The sequence below is a fragment of the Lissotriton helveticus genome, chromosome 9 (assembly GCF_964261635.1).
Source record: "Lissotriton helveticus chromosome 9, aLisHel1.1, whole genome shotgun sequence".
Classification (NCBI taxonomy): Eukaryota; Metazoa; Chordata; class Amphibia; order Caudata; family Salamandridae; genus Lissotriton; species Lissotriton helveticus.
The window spans coordinates 1,164,130,510-1,164,155,871 of NC_136070.1; positions in this window are offsets into that span (position 1 = coordinate 1,164,130,510).

The window sequence follows — 25,362 nt, forward strand, 5'->3', positions numbered from 1 at the left end:
CAATGGGACTGCTGGGGAGCCTCAAGACCCCCGCTGTCCCAGCCGGCTCCCAGCCTCCTGTGGGAGCCAGCATTATTATTGCACACTGGGAGCTGCTGGAAATGCAGCTCCCCATGTGCAAGCACAATTCTTTTATTTATTTCCCTGCCTGCATGTCTACGGTCGGGGAAAGAGATGAGCTTCCAGTGTGCAACAGCACTTTGACAGCTCCCGCCTGCTGGATCGGAAATGCTTGCTTTAGCTTGGCGGGAGCTGTCAAAGCTCCTGCCCAGCAAAAACAAAAAGCCATTTTTCATAGAAGTAGCCAGACCTGGGGGGTGCCACGTATGGCTCCAGGAGTGGGGACTACATGCCCCCCCTCATTTCTTGTTCACCAGTCACCCCATGGAGGTGGTGATCCCAGGGCACTATGTGGCACTGGAGGGGGGGTTGCAGCCCCACTTCAATTTTTAAAATATATTTTGCCCCATGGAAGTGGTGGTCCTCAGGCCAATGGGGGCGTGGGGTCCCCCATTATGTGTTATTTAGCCCCAGGGAGGTGGTGGTCCCCGGGGCTCCCCAGGGGGTTTGTGTGGGCTCCATCAATGTTTCTTTAGCCCCGGGGAGGTGGTAGTCCCCAGAGCTCAGAAGGGTGGCCCATGTGCCCCTTTTTTTGCATTAATAAAGCCCTGGGGAGGTGGTGGTCCCCATGGCTCAAAGAGCCTCAGGAGGGGGGCCCATGCGTCCTGCTCCTTTTTTTATAAAATGCCCCTGGCCCACCCACGGGCCCTATTTGAAAACAAGCGCGGGAGCCTGCACTTGTTTTTATTTTTTAAATTGCCACGAATTACGCAGCATCAGTTTCTTTTTACAAAAATGCTTTTTTGCCTTGACGGGGTCCCTCTAGAACCCCATAACCAAAGCTTGGGGGTCAGAGTATTCCTACCCTGCCCCCTTTCTTTTCTCACATTTTTTTGAGTCCCAAGATTGCTGCCAACACTTCCTGGTTGAAGTGTTGGCAACCAGTCTGTGTTATGTTAAGTAAGTTATGTTAAGTAAGGATTCATAAAGCGCACAGCTACTCAATAGAGTGTCATGGCGCTGAGAACCTTGTAACAAAGCTGGTTGTGTGCTGTCAGAACCAGGTCGAGTATTCTTGCTGGAATAACCAGGTTTTCAATGACTTCCTAAAAGCCGGCAGGTCCTGCATCTGTCTCAGCTCCAGTGGCAGTGTGTTTCAGACTTGAGCCGCCTGCACCTGGAAGGAGTGTCCCCCTATCCGCGCTCAGTGATATTTAGGAGTGCATGCCAACTGTAGCATCGAGGACCTCAGTGTTCGGTGCGGGTAATAGAACTGGACTCTCTTTCTGATGTACATGGCACCTGTGCCATGGAGAGCCTTAAAAGCCAGGACTATTGCTTTAAAATGGATCCTCTTGTGGACTGGCAGCCAATGTAGGGATTTCATTGCAATCCGTTTTGGCTGCTTGCATGGAAACAAAAGACAGACTACATTACTTCGGTAATCTGTGCGATTCTTATGCATGATTTAACTATTTCAAAAATCATAATGTTAAATAACATAAATAATAGCACCAGTGTGCTCATGGTCATATGAACATATATATGGAAATTAATAATTTTTACAGAGAATATACAGTAATAAATCAAGAAGACAATTGAATTTTCTCAAAGTATGCATAATGTATCTAAATTTAAGATTATGTAGATTTGTACTACATTCACCTTTCATCATTGCATGTCGTGCCTTAAATATCCATCCATTGGGATACATTGTAGTGCATATGTGTGCATTTACCGTTCTCACTGAGTCTACATCACACTCAATTCATTTCTTAGCCTGAATTAACAATATAGAACATTCGCCTTATCCTATACTTTCTTAATTGTGCAAGTCACAAATTACCAGTTATCAAAATTTTGCCCAAGTGTGCACTGACTATTTTGGAATTGCAATAAAAATCCCTTGCAATATACTTAAATGCTTCCATGATCGGCCTTGTGGCCTCATCCTCTATCTGTTAGATAGGTATCCCAGAATATCTACTTGACAAGCAGCAGCCCACTCTACATTAAAAATGAAAACAACAGTGATGTGCAATTGGGACACCGTGTATCTGTGAGAAGGGGAATTTAAAACCACAAGGGGCTCTGGCTTAAACCCACAGTGCTACTGCATCGCCATGACTTAGTTTTCTATATATAACCAATGTTCAGTTGCTCATTACCAACTGATTTCAATCGTACAGACTAGGCTTTCCATGAAGCTTTCGAAGCTGGGGATACTGTTTACCAGTTGGAGACCCCCACTGAGAACAGTATGCGCAGGGAAAACAATGATCACAATTGAAGCTGGTATTATACTAGGAACAAGAATAGGTACTTATCCAATGTGGACAAACAAGTTATTCTTTCTCATTAAGGCCAAAAGGGAGACTTGCTGCTGAGAAAAACAATGTATTTTGACTCCAGGATCCTCAGTTGTCTCTCTCTGTCTCCCCCTCTAGGGGTTGACGTGACTCTGTCAATGTAAAAAGAAAATAAAGATGATCAGACTCTCTATTGTCGCATTTCAGGCAATGTCTGGTTGTAGAGTAACTCAATCACCATTTCTGACTGCTCTTAAATGTTCCAGGATTCTCTTTTTGATACAAATACAAAAGATTGCAAGGACAAACATTTACATAAACACAAAAGTCAAATTTCTTGATTTCTCCTGTTTTTCCCGTTGGCAATGGAAATATTTTTCTGTGTTTGCTGCTTTTGCATGCTTTACCTTTACCACATTTAAAGAATACCTTTTGTTGCTGTAACCACCCATCCTGTTTAGTGGTACCCACCTAACTATTCACTAGCATGTCCTTTAAGGACCTGGATTTCTGATATGTGACTAAGGGGTTTGAGGTAACATGTGCCCTTATTATAGGATCATTCCTAACCATGGGCCACTGCTTATGTGAAATAACAAACAAGAACCCAGGAGGTCTAGAAGCCAAGCATCTTGCTGGCAAGCACTGGCAGAACTATCTCTATGTCAGTGGGTGCTATAGTCACCGTATACCAATGTCTAAGAAGAAGAGAGGGAGAGAAACACATGTGTGGTGACAAGGGGATCGTGTTAACTAAGACCCAGTTGAAAAACTGGTCAGACCAGATCCAGCACACATAATTTGTGGATAACCATCAAACAAACCAAGTGATCGGTCCTATCATTTGGCGGTCCACACTGTGACCTGGCAGGTCCTTCGATCATCAGGACCTCATGCCACACAGTCAAAATAAGTACTGGATGTGGTCTACAGTAAATACTGAACCTCCAAATGTTGGTCTGCTTGTGATAGTTAGTGATAAAGAATAAGAAAACAGTGCAACACACAATAAGGTGGTGAGACTAAAATAGGGTGATGTGTCTAAACAGACACTTTAATAGAAAAACAGGCACATCCCCTAATTAAAAACTAGGAACAGCGCAAACGACAGTATGAAACAAATGACTGTCGCAATTCGGGCCGACATGTTTCTGCCTATCGGGCAAGTAGTCCCTTGGCTTTCATCAGGGCCACTGCTCTAAAATAGTTGCTACTGTTAAGTGTGAATAGAAAACAAATCATATAATCAATGAAAAGTTCTACGTAGGAACAATACAACCTGTACCTACAATTATGTACACATCCTCCTTGTCAGTGGACGCTCAACGTGATCTGAAATAATAAATATTTGACATTTATACCACACACAAATGTACTCTCAAAACTCTCTTCTACATTTGATAGACAGTTCAGGAAATGAAAAAAGGAAAATACTCATTAATTGCTCACCCAACATGGCAGGGGACTGGACCTCACCTCACCTGGACAGTACTCAGGTATATGAGGCCCGCACTATGGAACAGAAAATGCAAACAGGGGAGGCATCAAAAACTCTGTACTCAATGTAGAGTCTACAGATGTCATATTATATTCCCTGCCTTATACGTCACTTTCTGTTATCCTTTAGAATCAATGGTGAAAGACCAAAACAGGAATCTGGCTAAACCACATACACCAATGCGAACACTCTGAATAAGCATTGTATATAAACGGGGTATCAGTAAAATAAGTCTTCAATGCATATATATATATATATATACTCTAAAGTGTCTATGTGCAGAATGGAAGCTATAGAACACTCTGCTTAAACTACAATAGACTAGCAAGATATCTGTGATTATAAACAATAACCACTGTTCTAGAACACAGCCTCAGTCATTAAACAGTGTGTTATCTAAGCCATAGCATAGATCCTGCAATTTGCTTTGTGTAGTCTTAAGCAAAACCGTTCCTAAAAAACGATTCTAAAACACAACTAAGGAGTACTCACCTCTCCGTCGGTGCCACCAAACTGACCTGAGGTTTGGGGGAGGCACCGGAGAGCTGGAAGCGTGAGTTTACATTAGGAGCAACCAAAGGGACTACTTTGCTTTCGTTTGCATGTTAATGTTCACCACTAGTATTGTACCTCAATATCAAGTCCACACTCTCGGTGCAACCGTACATGCAGAATCATGGCATAATTCAGGATGATTTGCAATGTGTCCACGAAACGAAATAGGGAAAATCGCACTGTTTGCACAAAGCACACAGCGTCCATATCACTCCGCGGAACTACAGAATGACGTCACGACGCTCATTCCTGTAGTTCCAGCGGCGCGAGGACTAGGGGCGCGCGTTGTGAGCACGAATTCTGGAAAAGCCACACTTTCGACAGACATGTGTCCGTTAATGTAAACTAACAAAACTATGAGCAACTCGCCCATCGACATAAAGGGATACTCTATGATGAGGCAGAAGTTGGAAGTGGAAATAAAGGAACTGCCAAATGACAGTGGATCGGCCATCTTGGTAGTTCCAGTCCAATATGGTGCAGTTCTATAAAGCACTATAACCAATCACCAGTTGCAACAGGATCCCAGACTACTAGTGCACAATTTAACCTGTTGTGAATTGTGAAATATACTGGTCAAAAAAGAGACAATATTTCATAAATAGGAAAAATGGAACAGGGGGTACTACCACATGAAGTGGTCCCATAGCAGGCATAACTCATGGATATCTCCCTGTGTATTGGAAATTACAAAGTGTGCCATGGTATCTGGTCATTGAGTCCCTTTGTGTCTGCCGAAAGTTTAAAAACCCATCTTTGCTCTCTCTTGAACAGATAATTGGAAACATTCTTCACATGTGAAGGTATGAACGGTTTTTCAAGGACCGTCCATACAAAATCCGATTCACCATGCTGTTTCTCAAGAAAGTGTCTTGTAAGTTGTGTCATGGATTTTTTACACCGGAAAGAGCTCTTATGCTCAAGCATTCGTACTCGAACCTTGCGGGTAGTCATCCCTACATATTGACAGGAACAAGGACAGGTCAATAGATAAACAAGGTTATCGCTATTACAATTAGTAAAGCGATTTTGTGACCCAGGCCTGTCAGTGCCTATGTCTACTGCAGTAGAATGTTTAGTCTGTGGACACACTGAGCAATTACCACAAGGGTGATGACCAATCGCAGGTGGTAAGTCCCATAGGGTGCCCAAAATTCTTTTGGGCATCTCTCTAGGACGTGTGTGTATTAGACAATCCCTAATGCTGTTCGATCTTTTAAAGGCGAATAAAGGTAGAGCAATCTTATCACTAACATGATTCAGAATCCGCCAATGCTTCCTAATGATTTTCTGTAGACTGTTACTTTTTGTGTTGAATGTACTCACAAGTGTAAGTCTATCAGTGGAAGTCTTAGGGACTGGTGGTTCTAAAAGCGCGTCCCGGTTGTTATTGTACGCTCATTTTAAAGACCGTTTGATCAGTGGTCTCGGATACTGTCTATCCAAGAGTTGAGTGACAGGTTGCTGGCATGAGTCTTGAAATCCTCTACTCTCGAGCAATTCCTACGGACACGGAGAAACTGGCCGTATGGTAAATTGTCCCTGAGGGATTTAGGATGGTGACTCTCATATAGGAGTAGCGAGTTTCTTGCCATTGGCTTCCTGTATAACTCACTCTGCAGACCTGCAGATGTTGCAAAGATAGAAAGGTCTAAAAAGGCCAATCTATCTTTGTGAGCCTCAAAAGTGAATCTAAGGAATTGATTCCTGCCATTCAGCCACAGATGAAATTCACTCACTGATTCCAAACTGCCTCTCCATACTACCAACACATCATCAATGTAGCGTTTCCACCACACTATTGATGATATGAATGGGTTGGTTGGTGTGAGCACATGCTGCTGTTCGAAATGATGCATGTATAGATTGGCCAGGCTCGGCGCGAAAACGCTGCCCATGCTTGTTCCGGAGGTCTGGAGGTATATAGTGTCCTCAAAACGGAAGTAGTTCTCTTTCATGGCCAGAGTCGCCAGGGCCATAATGAAAGTGATGGGAGTGATGGTGTCCCCAATGTTTTCCCCCAGGATGGATGTAACCACTTCAAGTGTTTCATCCTGGGGGATAGAGGTGTACAACGATTCCACTTGGAAAGAGACCAATAGGTCTCTTTCCAGGTCAAAATCAATTTCAGGTAGTGCCCGCAATACGTCCTTAGTATCTTGCAAGTAGGTTGGCATCCTCTGCACAATGGGTCTCAGAAAAAAGTCTACGAAAGTAGAGAGGGGTTCTAGAGCAGAACCTAGGCCGGATATAATAGGCCTCCATGGAGGTGGTCTCTGTGGCTTATGTACCTTTGGCAAAAGATAAAAATATGGCATCACCGGGAACTCTGTTATTAAAAAGGAGCCTTCGTTGGAAGTAATCCATCCCTCTGATAATGCTTCTTCTACCAGACTTGTGATCGTAGTCATGAGTCCCTCAGTAGGGTCTTCCTGTAGAGGTAAATATACATGCCTATCGCCAAGTTGTCTTAGGCATTCTGATCGATAGTCAGTGGTGTTCAGAATGACTATCGAACCGCCTTTGTCGGCAGGCTTGATCGTTATGAGTTGATCATCTGACAGACTCTTTAAAGCCTTATGTTCTAGGCTTGACATGTTCTTGAAGGATGCATCTCGTGCCATCCACAGATTAGATACTTCATCACATACAGCTTTCTCAAAAGCTAAGACTTGCCGGGGGACCGTGTGGGTGGGTGGTTGAAATTTAGATTTCACTTTCAGGCCCGTGTTCTGATCTTGGGGATCTTCCAGGTACTCAGCCTTGTTTTTGAAGAAATAGTGAAGTTTCAATTTTCTAAAAAACGGACTCAATTCACATTGAAGAGTGAACGGGTCTCCGTTGCTCATCATCACGAAACCCAACCCTTTATTGAGTACTTGTTCCTCCAGAGGGGTTAATATTTTAGTCGAAAGGTTCACTATAAGGGTTGATTGCCCGATGTTCCTGCTTTCTGGAGGTTTTTGGCTGTCTGGCTCCGGGTTCCTGTGTGAGGGCCTGTTTGATCTTGCCACTGGACCCCTGCTTGTTGTATGGTCCGGCGTCTGCCCCTGGTTCTCCGTGTACCAAACCCTAAAAAAGGCTGTGTAGTAAAAGTGTTGGGGAATCCTTGGAAATGTCCAGGTGGTGGTGGATACATCATTTACTGTTGTGGTGGATAGCCCCAAGGATTAGGTAGCCACCATTGTTGGAAATTACTAGGTGGTTGATTCCCTCTATTCCCTCGCCCACGACCCCTGGGTTGAAAGTGAGATGGATTGGTATTAGCCGAGTCGCTATCTTCAGAGCTGGAGCCTGAGTAGTTGGACCCGAAGCGTTTCCCGTTGTTTCTAAACATGGGAGGGGTATAACTGTCACTAGTATAAGGGTAGAATTCCACTTGCCACGTTTTCCTGAGTGCCGAGGGTGAGCGAGCAAGCAGTGACCAGTGAGACGCTTGAGGCCGCAGCAGCCGAGCTCACGGCCGGGCTTTGCTCTACCTGCTTCTGCCAGGTCTCCCCAGCAGCGGCACAGTCTGCACAGTCTGCAGCTGCACCTACCCACAAAGCGACCTCCTTAGCGGCGGGTAAAATTCGGGAACGGCCCGGTAGCGGCGGGGGCCGCGGGAGCATTGTGGTAGCCCGGGAACAGCCAGGTGGTGACGGGGGCCCAGCAGCGTCAGGAGCCGCGGGAGTGTCCTGGTTCTGGTGGCCCGGCAGCAACATCAACAGCAGGCAGAACCCACGGAAAGACCCCCCCAGAGGCGGCAGGAGCCACGAGACCAACACGGAGCCTGGGGAGCTAGCGAGCAGCAGAGGGATCACTCGACAGAGCAAGTACCAGTCGCAGTGAGCGGCTAGAAGCGCCGGGGAGCAATAGAAAAGAGGCAGACAGTAGAACCAAGCTCCATTTGACCCCCACAGAGATCTCCGTGGACACAAAGTCCCAAACGCCAGAAACGCCATTGCCTCAAGGAGAGCGCTGCAGCCACAGAGGGAAGTGGAATAGCCATTGCAGCGAGAAAGGAGAAGGAAAGCAGGCTGCCGGTAGTCTCTCCGCTCCGGATTCTCGAGCAGATTCACGAGCAGCCTCACGAGCGGAGCATAGAGCTGCTGCTGCGGTGCGTTGAGCCGAGATACGGCGTGGAGTGGCGTGGAGTGCTGCCCCGAAAAACAAAACAAAAAAAACACCGAACAAGAGCTGCCCGTACCCAGGCCAAGCCGAGCCAAGCGGGGGGGGGATCGGGTGGCGCGGTGAAGAGGAGTGGAGTGGAGCGCCCGGCCACTGACCCCCTGTATGGCCGGGACCACAAGGCCGACAGACCGGCAAATCCGCGGACTGGCTGGCGGTCGAGCCTGCTCCTACCTTAGCCGCACTCAGCCCAGGAAGCAGGCGCAGTGTATCGCAAGCTCCAACTGCAGCAGATCGGCTCCACGAGACGAGACGCCTCCCCCAGCCCGCAGCGGTGAGTGAGTGATGGTACGGGGGGGATTGCCCGATCTTGCGTAAGCAGCTAAGCTGCGCTGTTCTGCCCGCGATCTGTAGACAACACGCCCTGAGGCCAGAGGCGCGACAGACAGTACAGCACAGCACAGTACAAGAGGCAGATCATCCCTGCTATCCTGTATCCCTGCATTTTCAATATAAAATAGAAAAAACAAAAAAAACGCCCAAAGACTAAGACTAATAGATATTGCTGACAAAGACCCTAATCCATCCATCTAATCCATCGGTAGCGGTCCCCAAGAACCCCCTAGGAGCGAGACAAGGGGGGAGGGGAGGAGACCAAGGCATCAAAAGACAGCGGAAAAACGGACAGGGGGAACAGAGCGACAGCTAGACAACAAACAGTCATTAACTCCCGACTGAGGCCAGAGGCTAAAGATTGAAGGACAGCCTAAGTGGAGGCACCCAAGCTGGTCGTGATAAGTGTAGCCCAGCCTAGCTTAGGTCAACAAAGCCTGCCTCACCGCACTTGGTGGACCCACCGTACTTTGGTTGTCAATCAGGGAAGCCAACAATTAACAGTCAACTACAGAAACAAAAGCGCAGTAAAGTAACAAGCGGATACCAACCTGACCAAGGCTGCCTTGCTACCCCCAAGTGAAAGGCACCTTTTATTACCGTTTACTACCCAGGCTCTGGACTAAGCAGCCCTATATACTTGCTGCACTTGCTATAAAATAGGCAAGAGAAGCCACATCACCACGCACCTTCCTCCGACACCGCCCCCGCCCTCTCCCTGACGGCAGCTGTCCCTCCTTGGGGCAGACGGGCTTGGGAGCGTGAGCGAGAGCGCAAGTGTGAGGGCGAGTGAGAGGGTGAGCGCTAGTAAAGCAAAAACTGCGGGGTCGTCACTAAGGGGCATAATTTCCCAGCGCAACCTAGATCCTTGGAACAAATCCCGTTTCCGGACAGTCGGCGGGGGCCGGCGGAAGAGCACAAGCCCAGACAAGCCGAAACAAGACTGGAACACCGACGGCCGGTTGCACGCAGGTCGTATGCGAGCGTGGTCGCAAAAATCTGATCCACACTGAGAAATCAACGCCACACAGGCAACACCGAGGCAGCAAGTGCACAGCATCGTGCGGGAGGAGGTTAAGCACCACATAGGTTGCATAACAGCGTGAACGCGGTGATCCGCGCTGTGATAACAACGCTGCTGTAACCCAAAGTCAGTAAGACCACAACACTAGGGGGCTCTCATATCCCTTAGGAAAAAATAATAATAATTTCAGGCAATACCAGAGCGCGAGGAACTGCATTCTAGTCGCAGAGACCCGGTCCACTGGGACGCGACTTGCAGCAGCTCGAGCCCAAAAAAATGAGGTCCGGCAAAATAAGAAAAGCACCTAGTGAGAAACCGACAGCACGGAAGACATCAGCCAAACGGAGAAGACTTGATAAATCATCTGCAAACAAGGCAAATAGCACCCTGAAAAACCCTTTAATATCACCAATCGCAACTCTCTTCGAGAAATCAATAGCGAATAAAAACTCCTTAAAGGACCTACGATTCAACTTCCTGAAAGACCCAGGCGAGGCACTGTTTTCTTCCACGACCAAAGTAGCGGGCCTACAAACCCCACTGGATCCAGAGATAGAATCAGAAGACAGCTAGCAGTCAACAAAATAGTCACGTACAGTCGCCTGTAAAAGTAGCTGCTCAACTTACAGAAGACAATCCTGCTAATAAAAGTCAAGATCACCTAAGAAGCAGTGATCACAATAAAAATCCGCCAAACGGACAAACAAGTGTAACCACAACTGCATTAATTCACTTTGCTGACAAGTCAAGATTGAATAATCCATCACAACAATGGCATACCACCAGCCAACTACTTCACAAAATTAAAGAGAGAGAGTTATCAGCCGAAAAAGGCCCCTACGATCGGTTGAACCAGGAAATAGGAAACGTAGAGCCTGAAAAGCTCCAGGTAGACGAGGTCCCATACCCACACGTCCCGAACAACAATTCAGTACTCGGTTCAAATGCTCCCGCTGGGAAACAAGCTCCACTCAATAACAACTCGCTAAGACACGACGACAAAACAAATTCACCTACAGGCGACGAGTCTCTGATCCTCGTGGCACCCATCCTGCAAGCACTAAAAACAGCTACGGCGACGTTAACAATGCAATCTGACAAGTTGGACATCCAAATATATTTGATGAACATAATTGCATCCTACATAGCAGGAATAAATACAAAACTGGATAACCTTAACAACTTAATTAAAAGAGCGCAAGCGATCTCAACCGAACAGCATAAAATTTGCCCTTGTGGCCCAATTCTGGATAAATTAAGCACCCTACCAACGGTCCTTGACCAGATCATTAGTCTAAACAAACAAGCAATAAGCCGCGACGGAGTGACTGAAAGCCTAAATAGTGTCAAACGTGAAGATCAACAACTTGGCAGCAACAGATCCCGAGAAGAAACAACACCTGAACTACAGACATCACGGCACGAGATCAATAGAATCAGTAATAACACACCCAAAAAACCAGCAACGGAATCTACCACTGCCAAGCAAACAACACAAAATTTAACGAAAAGACAAAAGAAAAAAGAAAGGAAAGGAAAGCAAGAAACAAAAAAATGGAAGACGACGTGCTCAGACGCCATAGCATCTATCCTATATTTTTAAACCACCACACACAAAACACACCAGAGACAGGCACAATGGACACCACCAAGGATGCTGAAGCAGGAGCCAACGGACAACGTATATACACAACCTCGCCAAACGCGAACCCCAAACCTCAAAGCTCACTGGAATCTCAGCAAAACCCCCAGTGGACGCAAATATTTGATCAAAATCCCGCAGCAAAACAGACCAGTCTGCCTACAAAAGGGACGGAACACAAAATATCCCCGGCAACTGAAAACAACAAAACTATTGTTCAAGTACATAACGACCAGTCAAAAAATTTGCTAAACAGGAGGTCATCCAATGATCCCATGCCACCTACGGAATCAAGAAAATCGACTTGGGTGAAGCACTCGCCCAACACAACACCATCATTAAACCCTCAAAATGCTCAACTATGATCACTGCACGATGGAAATAAAGTTGTCCAAGAATGCACTAGCAACCAACTACAGCAAGAGAGAGAGCGATGCTGAAAAACACTGCCTCAAAGCTAACAACACAGATACAGCACACCAAGACGAATTGCATAGCACCATCCAACACCCCGGGCTAAGCCCCCACACTTCAACTTCAGACAGCCAGCGCAATTTGACTCAGACAAAGCTGAGCTTCATTGTCACCAACAACGAAATGCCACGACCAAGATAAGAGGCAGCGATAAACCAGAAACCAGATACCATCAATTTATCACTGGACACAATCGGCTCCAAACGTCACGGCTAAGCGAAGAGGCAGCAATAAAACCAATATCAGGCACGACCAATGCGGATAACGTCGGCTGCCAAATTATCTTTACCCCCGAGTACGTGACCCAAGGCAGACACGACATCCTAAACAGGAATAATATCTTAAAATTGATTAAAGAAATTAAGGAACTAAGCGCCATCAAATCGTCCGACTTAGACCGGGTTGAATTTCTAAGTAGCACTAATGCAACAACGCAAGAACAAACAAGGACAATATGGACCTCCGCTGCTATAGCCCAAGCTATTCTAGGGCAAACGGAGATTTTCCAAGCATGGGGCATTCAATTATCACAACCAACTGCCCAAAGATACCCGCTTCCTCTACAGACAAATAGTAGCACGCAACTTACAAGAAGACTGGCGGACCTTGCTCCGAAAAAAACAGTCTATTCTATATTACATAACGCCAAAGGCAGAAGCGAGGCAGAACCTACATACAAAGAGGCGAACTCAGTTAAAGCGGGGGAACAGTTAACCATAACTGATTCCTGGAATTGGCTTCCCAACATACTTAACAATAAACGACCTAACTGACCGATCGGCCAAGAAAGAAATAAAGTAGTACATAATAACATACATATTATTTCATGAAATATAGCAGGCGCAAAAAGACTGCTGGACGACGGTCTCGCCTTGGACAACTGGGACAATGCCGACATAATTGCCCTGCAAGAGACATGGCTGCAGGAAGAAATTGCGTTGGCGGGCTACACGGTGCCAGCTATAAAATGCAAAACCTACGGAAGAGCAATCGGAGGCCTAATGGTATATGTGTCTACTGCTCTTAAAATTAAGACAGAACAACTCCAATCGCCTGATCCAAGTTTACAGTTAATCAAATTGTCATGTCAAAAAAAGCATGGTCATAAAACGACAATATTGATCAATTACTACACCCAACCGAATCATCAGATAAAAAAGACAAAATACAACTTATTATGCAAGGAAATACTAAAACTTCGGAGCTCTGAACCAACTTGGAACATCATTCTAACGGGAGATTTTAACTCTAATCTCATTTATACACCAGAGGAAGACGAGAAATTAACCTCAGATAACATACATTGGAACGTCCCCCAGCAGGCAACAGGTGCAACAAAGAGTCGAAAGGACAGCCTAGTTACTCACTTCGTAACTGACCTAGAGTACCTAGGTATGCGAGTACTGAACAGCAGAACATAGAAAGACAACCCACCAAAGAAAACGTTCTACGGTCCTTATAGTCAATCCACATTGGACTTTATGATAATAAGTCTTCCATTGATTCCTTCAGTACTCACTTTTTATATCGAATATACAACAATGAGCGATCACAGCATGCAACATCTGAAACTCAACTTTTTTTCTGACACATTGCAACCGGTGTATTCCCTGGAAGGCCAATTAGGAACAATCAACCAGAAACGAATACACTGGAACAGTTCGACTAAACTGAATTGGACCTTAATAATAAAGGATGCTCTCCAAGAGGCAAACAGAGCTACAACACATAAGATACAAGCCTGGTCTCTTTTTCTTGCGAAATTAAAGTTAATAATGAAACCAACAAAAAGATCGGCAAAAACCAAGCACCCGACTAAGAAACTGCCATGGGGACTAGATGAACAAAGAAGGGCCTTACAGAAAAGCCAAAAAAATCTGCAATTAAAAGCGAATGACCCGAGCTGCTTGGATACGTTTCTTGTCCGCAGAAAACTTTATAAAAAAGGGATCTGGGTGCTGAAAAAGAAGGCGAACGACGACTTTTGGATTAACTTACTGGCCAGCTCTAAGCTACAGGACTCAAATACATTTTGGACCACAATAAACCAGCTGACAAGGCCACGAAATGTTCTGTCCTCAAATATTCAAGAAACCGTATGGTCAACTTTCCTGTCGACAAAATTTGAAGAAAATCGATGGAAAGCTCCAGAACAGGCATTGGGACCTGCGGAACCACATTTGAACAGCTGTGAAGAACATCACCACACTAACCGCACGACAACGGCACAACGGACACATTCGTGTACTGAAGCCACAGATGGCTGGTACACGGTTGACGAGATCATCACCATCATCAGAAAGGAAAAAAGAAATGGAGCGCCGGGCCCGAACGGCATCCCACAAATTGCCTTTAAGGATGCACCAGACTTTTGGGCACAACATATCGAAGAGCTTTTTACAGACGTTCAAAGTTATAACCGCATTCCAGAAAGCTGGAAAGGCTCTATCATCACCCCAATACACAAAGGTGGAGACAGCGCAGACCTTGTCAACTGGGCAGATGATAAAGCTATAATTCCAATAAATCAAACCGGCTTTAGAGCCGGCATCGGAACTACGTCTAACATACTAACAATAACAATGATAGCGGAAAAATGCCAGCGTTCGAAGCAGGACCTGAACCTCTGTTTTATCGACCTGAAGGCGGCCTTCGATAGCGTTGATCGCAAACTATTATGGGCGAAACTGAAAGCCTAGGCCATTCCAGAGAAAATACTGAGGGGGCTACTCCTATTCTACACAGATACTTGGACACAAATCAAGTTAGGGGATGGATCACATCTATCAAGAAAAGTATTCACATCGATCGGTTTAAACCAGGGTGGCGTTTTAGCACCACACCTTTTTAATCTATTTATATCAGACCTCTCGGGAAATTTAAACATCTGTAATGCGCACGCACCGAATCTTGGTAATTTTCATCTTACCCATTTGGCATACGCTGATGACATTGTTCTTATGAGCCTAACTAAAGTGGGCCTGTCCAGACTACTGTCAGTAACATCACAATTTTTGACGGCAAATAACCTCACTCTCAATTTAGCTAAGACAAAAACCATGTCGATAACCAACCGTCGTACAGTGCAACTTAACATATCATTTGAGGGAAAACCACTTGAAAGAGTAACAAACTACAAATACCTAGGTTACTACCTCGATGACAAGCTCACTCTGAACGCCCCAAAGAAATATATGAAGCAGAAAGCCGGAGCTCTAATTTTCGCACTTAGCTCACTGGCAAAAAAGTTGCAAGGCCCTTCGCTGAAACCTCTACTAACAGTGATGGCAACCAAAGTACTTCCAACATTATCCTATGCAAGCATAGCCATGCAGGGAAAGGATGACATTACCTTAAACAGCCTTACTGCAAAAATCTACAAGAAGGTCTTGCAACTTCCACGCTCAGCTTCTCCTGCCCAGACGCGTTTAGAATTTGTTAGCAATCAAGGGGGACAATGAGGGACAATTTTTACCGGGGTCCAATGTACGTGTCCTACAAGGGAGTAACAAAAGAATGTACAGAGTTCCCCAAAGGGGTGAGTTTACTACGGGAGGGGAAAAGACAGTCGCTCTCTCTAGGAAGGATAGCAAAGTGCAACAGGGAATCAAGTGAACCCTTAACGGAATAAAGGATGCCTCACACAATTAAAAGGCTGGACAACTGTAGCCATCCGACCTAATGACTGTATAGTGTCATCATTGGCCTCCTGCTCCAGCGACAGGCTGGCGGTGCAATGCCTGCCGGGTAGCACGTAGTGCTACTCTTTTAGCGGAGTTCTTTTATTCCTGGCCAATGGGTGCATGCGTGTGAGGGACCTAGGGAGTGCAATAGTGAGCGTGAGTGGCAGATTAAAATAAGTCAGTAGAGTCCATTAGAACAACTTTAATGATATGGCTCACTGCTTAATTAAAATTGGTAAAGGGAGGGGTTGCAAAACACAACGGGTAAGGTAATATGGCCTCGCTCAACCCTCGCCTATGGTGTGGTCAACATGTTTCATGCCGTAAAGGCAATTCTTCAGGACCTATGGAAGCTCATCAGTTAGTGCGAAATCTCAACCTAATTGAAGAAAATTTCATATACAACCTGTGTATCAGGGCAGAGAATGATCCTGCGGTGGTCCATACCCCTTAATCCCTGGTAGTCGGGCCCCACGAACTGTCCTTGGGAAGGCCTGAGCAGCGAGGAGTCCCTTGAATTGCTCGAGGCAAAGCGGGTCAGCACCTACCCATCCCACGGCGGCGGTATCGCAGGACAGCCGGGGCGTTTAGAATTTGGCCTGATGAACGAGACACTGGGAAGACTCTATACAAGCATTAGAGCATGGTATAGAATTAAATTGAATTCTACAAATAACACCTTGGACAGCTTGTTATGGCAGGAATTAGAAAATCAACAAAATTCTGCTGCAAACAAATATCTGACAGGCGCTCTGGAGCAAACATGCACGGTAACCTTGTGGGAAAAAACCTACCATTCACGTCCTTTAAACAGGTTCTAAAAAAAGCGGCCAAATTTCACTCACTAATTACGGACAAAGCCATCTTCGCCGCCCGCTCCCACGCATGGACCGTGATTAACAGCTATAACAATCTCATCCCGGCTACCTACCTTGCATCAACATACTCCGTGTTTATAAAAAAAAGGCTGATGGCAGTGAGATTCGGCAAACTACCAACTCTGGCGGACGAACCTGCCTGTAAACGCCCAGAAGCTAACACCTGCTGACTATGCGGCATTACAAAAGAAGATATAATCCACATTATATGCCACTGCAAAACACTGACCCAGGAGCGAACACTCTTTCTAAAGAACATTTTTAAGGCCAAACGCCTACGCACCTGTAGATCTGCCATTATTGGTGCCTTAGACTCAACAGACCCAATAATTAATTGCAAATTTATAAAATTCTTGATATCCTTTGAAAAGCGTCTGAAAGCTCTTGATATCTTAAAATAAGATGTTCAGTATTATTAACTATTTTAACGACGAACACTCGGATAAAGCTCCTACCAGCATCATCCCAAATTTTGCATTTTAAACTGTACTATGTAGAAATGTTATTGATTTTATTGTAATGTTAAATACTCTTCCATCCTCGTTTTGTTATGGTTTTAATTATCTAAACAATAAAGTTTATATATGTATAAGGGTATACCCGCTCATGCTTGAACTTTGAGAGGTCCTTTTTGAATATATCCAGCGTAGACTGTAGACTGGTATCTTTAAATTCTGTCATATTTTTATTGGATTCGTCCTGTTGTTTTTTAAACACCGTAGGTGTGATGGTAACTCTTATTGAGGCTTCAAGGGCCTGGATTTCTATAAGTTTATTGTCAGCTATGCGTTTTGCTGTGCTGATAATGAGGATGAGCCAGTCTCTTGTGCAACGGCAGGCTATCAAAGACCAGTCTTTGAGAAAGGCCTTATCCTGTAAAAACAAACGCGGAGCGTTTGCAACAATAAGGTAGGAGGTGCACAGCTGGCCCTCAAATATTCAGCCATAGCGATCCCATGTACAAGAGTCCGAGAGTAGGACTTTTTCAAAACTAGAACCTTAGTCTAGTCGTCTGTCGAGACACTAGTCGTGGTGGGTATTGATTCAAGCATGCTAGGCATGCTGTCCAGTATGGACTGATACATCAAATCATCATAGGCTAAACCGCTGATTTCTGCCATGATGTGTAAACTAAATAGTGGGTGTCGCCAAATGTATGTTTATAGCCAAAAAACAAGAAAGGCCTCTACAAACCACTGAATCTAAATCTGTCTCAGAGTTCGATGAAAACCGTAACTATGAGAGCTGAACAATGAGAGTAACAATCTCTCAGTAGAGTAATGACCCGCAGCCAGCCGCTGCTCTAAAATACCAAAAAACAAACAGAGAGAATAGGGTCAAAGGGAATAATTTAAAGACCTACTCCTTGGTTCATTTCCCCAGCAGCCACGTATGAAATAACAAACAAGAACCCAGGAGGTCTAGAAGCCAAGCATCTTGCTGGCAAGCACTGGCAGAACTATCTCTATGTCAGTGGGGGCTATAGTCACCGTATACCAATGTCTAAGGAGAAGAGAGGGAGAGAAACACATGTGTGGTGACAAGGGGATCGTGTTAACTAAGACCCAATTGAAAAACTGGTCACACTGCTTATGTGGACATTAGTTGGTTTGGCCAGAGAGTATTAAAGTGGCAGCAATTGATTCTATTGATTGAAAGCATTTTGAAGGATGGAGCAGTAGCACACAGGAGAAGGCTGGAGAAGCCTGCAGCTGAATAAGGCAGTTTTCCAAGTGGATTCTGTTATAGGAGACCCTAGCATGTAAGATTTAATAGCCCACATTTGAATGGATGCTGTAATTATCATAATGATTATAACTTGGTTGTGGTATACATTTAAAGTAAGTATATGTCTGATTGGCAATGTGAGATAAGTTTGAAATTACATGCAGTCAACCACACCTGCTGTCTTGGGTTTAAGAGTTAGCATGCTACTGTAGAGACTGTTGTGAACTTGTGACCTACTGCTAGCAGATAATTTTATGATTTTGGGCACAATATAAAAGGAGCTACAGGAGTATGGGGGAACGGAACTTGAGGAGCCTTGAATGTCAATGTGAGGAAACAATGTTCATACAGAAATAATATTTAAATATTATCTGGGTCTACATTTAGGGATTTTTAGGCAGTGGTGTGTAAGTGGTAGTGTTTAGGAATAGTTTGTAAAACAAATTTTGGTTTACCACGTGGATCCGCGGATCCACCGCGAGGTCACACGTAGGGACTTGCTGAGTGCTATGGGTTTCTTCGTGGCTCTGCAAATCCCACTCAAATTCTCTCCCAAATTGGGCTTTCTTTAGAGATCTAAAAAAAGTTTAAGAAATGTGACCATTCAGAAGAGCTGCATGATTAGTAAGGAAATAAAATTAAATGAAAGCAGTGTTTCTATTTGTTGACACCCTCTGTAACCCTGAAATCGAAGGTTGAATAGGATGCCATTGATGGTTGCCTTGTATGAGAGTGGTATACCATTCTTATGCTTGGCTTTTGTGTGCTTTCTTGAGACAAGTTTGAGAACCTGATACTGTAAAGATAAATACTGACCAGCAATCATACTTCACAGTTATGTGAATTAACCTGTAGCATAAAAAAAGAAAGCTGTTACAGAAGGAGTGGGTGTGAGTAATGTGGATGAATGTGAGCAGGAGGTTTGAGAAAACTAAAAGGAAATCTTGAAAGTGAGTAGAAGATAAAGTAAAGTGTACTGGTGAGGAACTATAAATACAAAGTGGTGAAGAAAAGCACAGAGGTATACACCAATGTAGGGAGTGACACAAGGAGTAAAATGCTGGTGTATGTTGTGAGATATTAAGGCATTTTATTGTGTATGTAGTTATGCAATTAAATATATAGAGATATGTAGATTAAGATGAGCTAATTCACAATTATGCTTTTGCTAAGAGAGCAAGGTTTAGGTAAATCAATTTAGTTTTCACACATAATGAAATAGCTATGCATATAGTGACAAATGAAAATGTACCATGATGCATAGATTTGGATAGTAATAAGGAAGCTGATGTGTACCTCTATTCTCATACACATTCAGAGCTCCTTTATTCCCATACCTATACAGACACTGTTATACCCATTTACATATGGATACAGAAACACTGACATCCTTTCATATACCCACAGAGAGACTCTCACACCCGCTCACATACCCATACATACTCTGTCAGGTACCCATTCAGAGCTCCTTTATTCCTTTCCATATACCCATACAGACAGTGTGACACCCATTCACATACTCATACATAGAGTCACACCTTCTCAACTACCCATACAGAGACTCTCACATCCTTTCACATGCCCATGTAGATACCCTTATGCCCATTGGCATACCCATACAGAGCTTCTCACACCCTCTCACATACTCAAACATAGACTGTCACACCCTCTCATATACCCATGTAAATAATGTCATAAGCATTCTCATACCCATACAGTGATTCTTCTACCCTGTTAGACACATATGTAGACACCCTTATAGCCATTCACATATGCATAGAGAGACTCTCACACCCTCTCACATACCCACAGATAGACTGTCACACCCTCTCACACACATATCATAACCATTCACATACCCATACACAGTGTCACATACTTTCACTTACCCATGTAGAGACCCTTATACCCATTCACAAAACCATACAGACACCCAGACCCTCTCACATACCTATCCATAGACAGACACACCCTCTCACATACCCATACAGATACTACAATAACCAGTAACATACGCATACAGACACTCACAGGAACTCTCAAATATCCCTACAGACACCCTCATACCCATTAAAAAGCTATGCATAAACTGTAAAACCCTTGCTAAAGCTGTTTCAGACACCCTTTACTCCCATTCACATACATATACAGAAAATGAGACACCCATTCATATACTCATACAGACCCTTTTACATCCTCTCACATATGCATGCAGACACTGTTATACTCTTTCATATACTAATGCAGAGGTTCTGACATCCTGTCTGATGCCTATACAGAGACCCTGCCACCCTCTTTTTTTTATATATTTTTTTATTCCACAGTAGGGACAAGTCATCAGCACAACAAAACACAAGTCATATAATTCCATTTAACACAATTTATACTAACTGTTAACATTTCGGCATATCACAACTCTAAATGTTCATGAATTGCACCCCAGATTAACATGCCAAGTCTCCGTTTTTTTGCCCCCTTTAAAACATACAAACTCCATTCTAGTTCATAAAGATTATATAGTTTAGCTCGCCAAAATTCAAAAGTTGGAGGTTCCTCTTGTAGCCAATCTGAGGCGATACATAAGCGAGCTGCAGTCATAGCAAAAAATAAAAAATACCTATACTTATATAAGGCAGTTCCCTTTTTTACATTTTCCCCTATACCTAATAACATGAGTGCACGGAGAAATCTTCACAGTGGTCTGAGTAATCATAGTAAGGAACTTTTCAATATTGATCAAAAATTGGTGCAACTTACTGCAGTTAAAAAATATATGAATGCAGTCAGCGCTATCAGATCTACATTGGAAGCATTTCCCATCATATTGTGAGCCCCATTTCATCATCCGCTCTGGAGTGTAATATAGTCTAAATAGGGTCTTAAAAAACTGAGCCTTCAAATTAGCAGATAGGAAAGCTTCCTAAGATAGCAAAATCGTGTCTTCTATTAAAAGACCGGGTTCCCCCAGCTGACTCTGCCAGTACATATTATGCTTTTGTAAATCATCAGATCTATACTCCATTAGCATATTATACAGAAGCCCAATTTTTTTCCGAGTGCAGATAGCCTCTACTAGGGGGTTAACAACTGGTTGAATATACCATCGGATTAAAAAATCCCTAACTTGAAGATATTTTAAAAGGACGATCTAGCTAGTTGATACTTTAATGTCAAATTTTCATAAGTTGCTATTAACCCATCTGATTCAAACAAATCCCCAATTTGCGTTATCCCCCATGCGACCATTCTCTTGCCACCTGATCCCCAAAGACAGAAGATAATAATTTCTCTGCATTAAACGGTGTGTAATATGTCAATATCCCTAATTTTATCATTCTAGATACCTTCCTCCACACTTTAAAGGCCGATTTCAGTACCTTGAAGCGTGTTCTTTTATAATAATTACCTTCAAGTTCTTTGAATAAACTGTGCCTGGCTTGAGTCCCTAAGAGTAAATAATATATAGATGGTGCTTCTGCCGGATCCTCTACAGGCTCCCCAGTCAATAACATTCGTAATCTTTGTAAAAAACATACATAAAAATATAACAGAAAATCAGGAATGGCATGACCGCCTCTATCAACCGGAAGTGTCATCAGTCTCATTGCCCGGCGGGATTTCCCTGGGGCCCAAAGAAATCTCGCACATATGGATTGCAGCTCTTGAAGATAGTTTAGTGAAATCTCTAAAGGTACAGCTCTAAATAGATATAAGGCTTTTGATAAAATACTCATTTTAATGATGTTCCCTATTCCAATTATTGTTAATTGTAAACGTCCCTATCTATCTAATGACTGCTTGATATGTTGTAGTGTGGTAGCCCAGTTAGTGTCCACTATATCTTTCATAGAAGTCTTAATTATAATACCGAGGTACGTTACTTCAGATACAACTCTAGGGTGAATAATTTGAATATTGCCAGTGCATAAAATTTGCGTTTTTGAGGAGTTTAGTTTGTAGCCGGATATTACGCCAAATTCTTGAGCTAACTGCTCAATCTCCACTAGGCCTCACCTGGATTAACCTTCACTACCGCGACATCATCCGCATAAGCAAATACTATATGTGGTACATTTTGAACAATAAATGGCTTAATAAATGGGCTATTAGATAATCTATTCAAAAAAGGATTAATAAACAAAGCAAAAGTAACGGGGAACAAGGGCACCCTTGCCTGGTCCCTCTTGTTATATTAATCATCGCCGATTTCCTACCCATAGCTGCAATTCTTGCGTTCGGGGCAGAATATAGCACTTGAATTGCAGTTAAGAAGTTGTCTCCGAAACCTGATCTACGCAAAATCTCCCATAAGTAGTGCCATTCTACGCGATCGAACGCTTTCTCAGCATCTAGTAATATTAAAGCAAGTTCTCGATTTTCTGCTTGGGCGATATCAAAAAGAGTAATGACTTTATTTATATGTGTCACAGTGCCTCTGTTGGGGATAAATCCATGTTGATTTAAAGAAACCTACGGGGTGATGACTTTAGAAATACGGTTAGCTAAGATTTTTGGATACAATTTGCTATCACAGTTGAGTAGGGAAATCTGGCGATATGAACCCGGCATCTCTGGAGGCTTACCCTTTTTATTAAAAACAACAATAGTGGCATCATTCCATGATTTTGGTGCTTTACCCAATTGTGCCGCTCTGAAAGTATCAAGCATAATATGTTTTAATTGTTCAAAAAACAGTTGTAAACTTCTCCAGGAATATAGTCTGGTCTTGCAGCCTTTCCATTCGCCAAGCTTTTTACGGCCAATTCTAGTTCTTCCAGTGCAAGAGGGCTGTCCAACCACTCCTTATCATTATCACTTAATTGTATAAAACTCCCTAAGTCAAATACTGAATCTACTCCATCTACTTTTTGTTGCGTGTATAATTCAGTATAAAATTGCTGAAAAATATCTAGAATGTTATCTGGATCATGTTGTACATTACCATAATGATTCTGTAATTTAACAATAGATCTTGATGTTTCCTGCATCTTTAAACGTAAAGCCAAGGATCTCCCAATTGACTCGCCATATTCATGGGATTGTCGTTTATGCACCAAGTACTTTCGCGCATTTTCTTTGCTCCAAATACCCAATATCCCTGCCCAACATCTAGCTACCATGTCCTCAGCTTCTCCAATATTCCCTTGGTTATCACCTTTTTGAATATCCTTTATTAAATTCTCCTCCGAACTCTTTAACGCCATATAAAGGTCTTGTATTTCCGCCCTAAGCTTTTTCTGACGATAATTGCCATAGCTCATCACCTCCCCTCTAAAACAGGCTTTAAATGATTCCCAAACTATGTCAATACTGGCCGAGTACCGATTAAAATGAATAAATTCCGTTATCCAGCTTGACATATAGGACTTAAACTGTTCATCTAAACAGAGTTTTCTATCAAAAGTGAAAGTTCTACCCGCATGAGTAATCTTTAAATCAGGTATGTTTAAAACAATTGGGGCATGATCAGATGTTACTTTAGGAAATAGTTCAACATGAGCACCAGTTAATAACGATAAGGGAGCAAAAAAGTAGTCTAATCGAGCCATTTTCTTGTGTGGAAACGAGTAATAAGTATACTCTGGTTCAGCAGAATTCAAGTTACTCCAGGTGTCCACTAAACCGTGATCTGTTATCAGATTGTAAAGAGCTTTAAACACGTGAGGTTTGCGTCCACTATAATTATCAGGGCCTCCGGCTAGCTCTATACTATTTAAATTAATATTCATATCACCACATATTATCAACGGTGTTGTCCAGGTTGCTAATTCCATATTCAAGTTCTCTATCACCTAAGCTTCATCCAGATTTGAAACATACATTGAGCATAGAGTAAATTGAAAGGATATCATCTTTAACTCTGCGATAGCCCATCTCCCCCATTTGTCAGTTAAGCTGCGTATAGTTGTACATATTCGTGGCTTCGATAATATCGTCACCCCCCGGGTCATGGAAGTCTGTTGCGAGGCACAAATAAGAGAGTATCCTAAGTCTGCTACTAAAGATCGATTACTCCAAGATAGATGTGTCTCCTGCAAGCATAATATATCTGGTTGTATATAACGAATTTCTGAAGCAACCCTTTTCCTTTTATTCAAATTATTCAGACCAGACACATTCAAGGAGCATAATTTAATACTATGAGCCATTAAACTTTATCATGACACTCAAAACTGGAGTGCGCCTATTACATGTTCTCTCAAAACTCCTTAAGAAAGTTAACTTTATGTTGCTAGTATTTTTCCTCTTGTGTTGTGTCTTGTGCCAACCGTGGTCTTTACCCCCTTTATCCCCCACCGTGCTACCCCCACCTTCCAAACCCCACCACCCTGGTTGCCCATCCCCCCTCCACACATCCCCCTTCCCCCCCTGACCAAGGCTTTAGGACTCGTGGTCCTTTGGATGTGAAGCTTCCCGAAACCCCCTGCCATACCCCCCCAGGAATACAAATATCCATAAAAAATACAATCACCAGAAGTAAAAAGAGAAAGCAAAATCTACAATCCAGTAAACCTAACTGGCCAACCTACCCTACACGTCCTGCATAGCATGTGAATATTCCTTTGCTGCAGCCACATTAGTAAAATAGCAAGTATTCTCTATGTGAATAACTTTAAGTGAGGAAAATTGAATTTTGCCTTGTCATGTGTGCCTACGTGTTCCCCATGATATGTTATATGTGCATGATCGATATGCATATGTTCCCCCTCAACCGAATAAAGACACAATTATGGTTGTGTCCAACGTTAGTATGCCAGTTTCCAGTCCACGTGAAAGCAACGAGTATTAGGCCTATGTTGCCAACGTTTTACATTATGCACGTTAGATTCATCGAATTGTCCCCGTTTCTAGGCCTCAAAGGGCCCGGACACCCGATTCAAGCTCCAGTCTCCTGAACCCACTCCGAGGAGCGATGCAGCCCCTCCCGCATCCCTGACCCTTCGCTTACTTTCTGCCAAGCAACGCGGTGCCCGGCCTGGCATGCCTGCCTGTCTGCCAAGAATATGT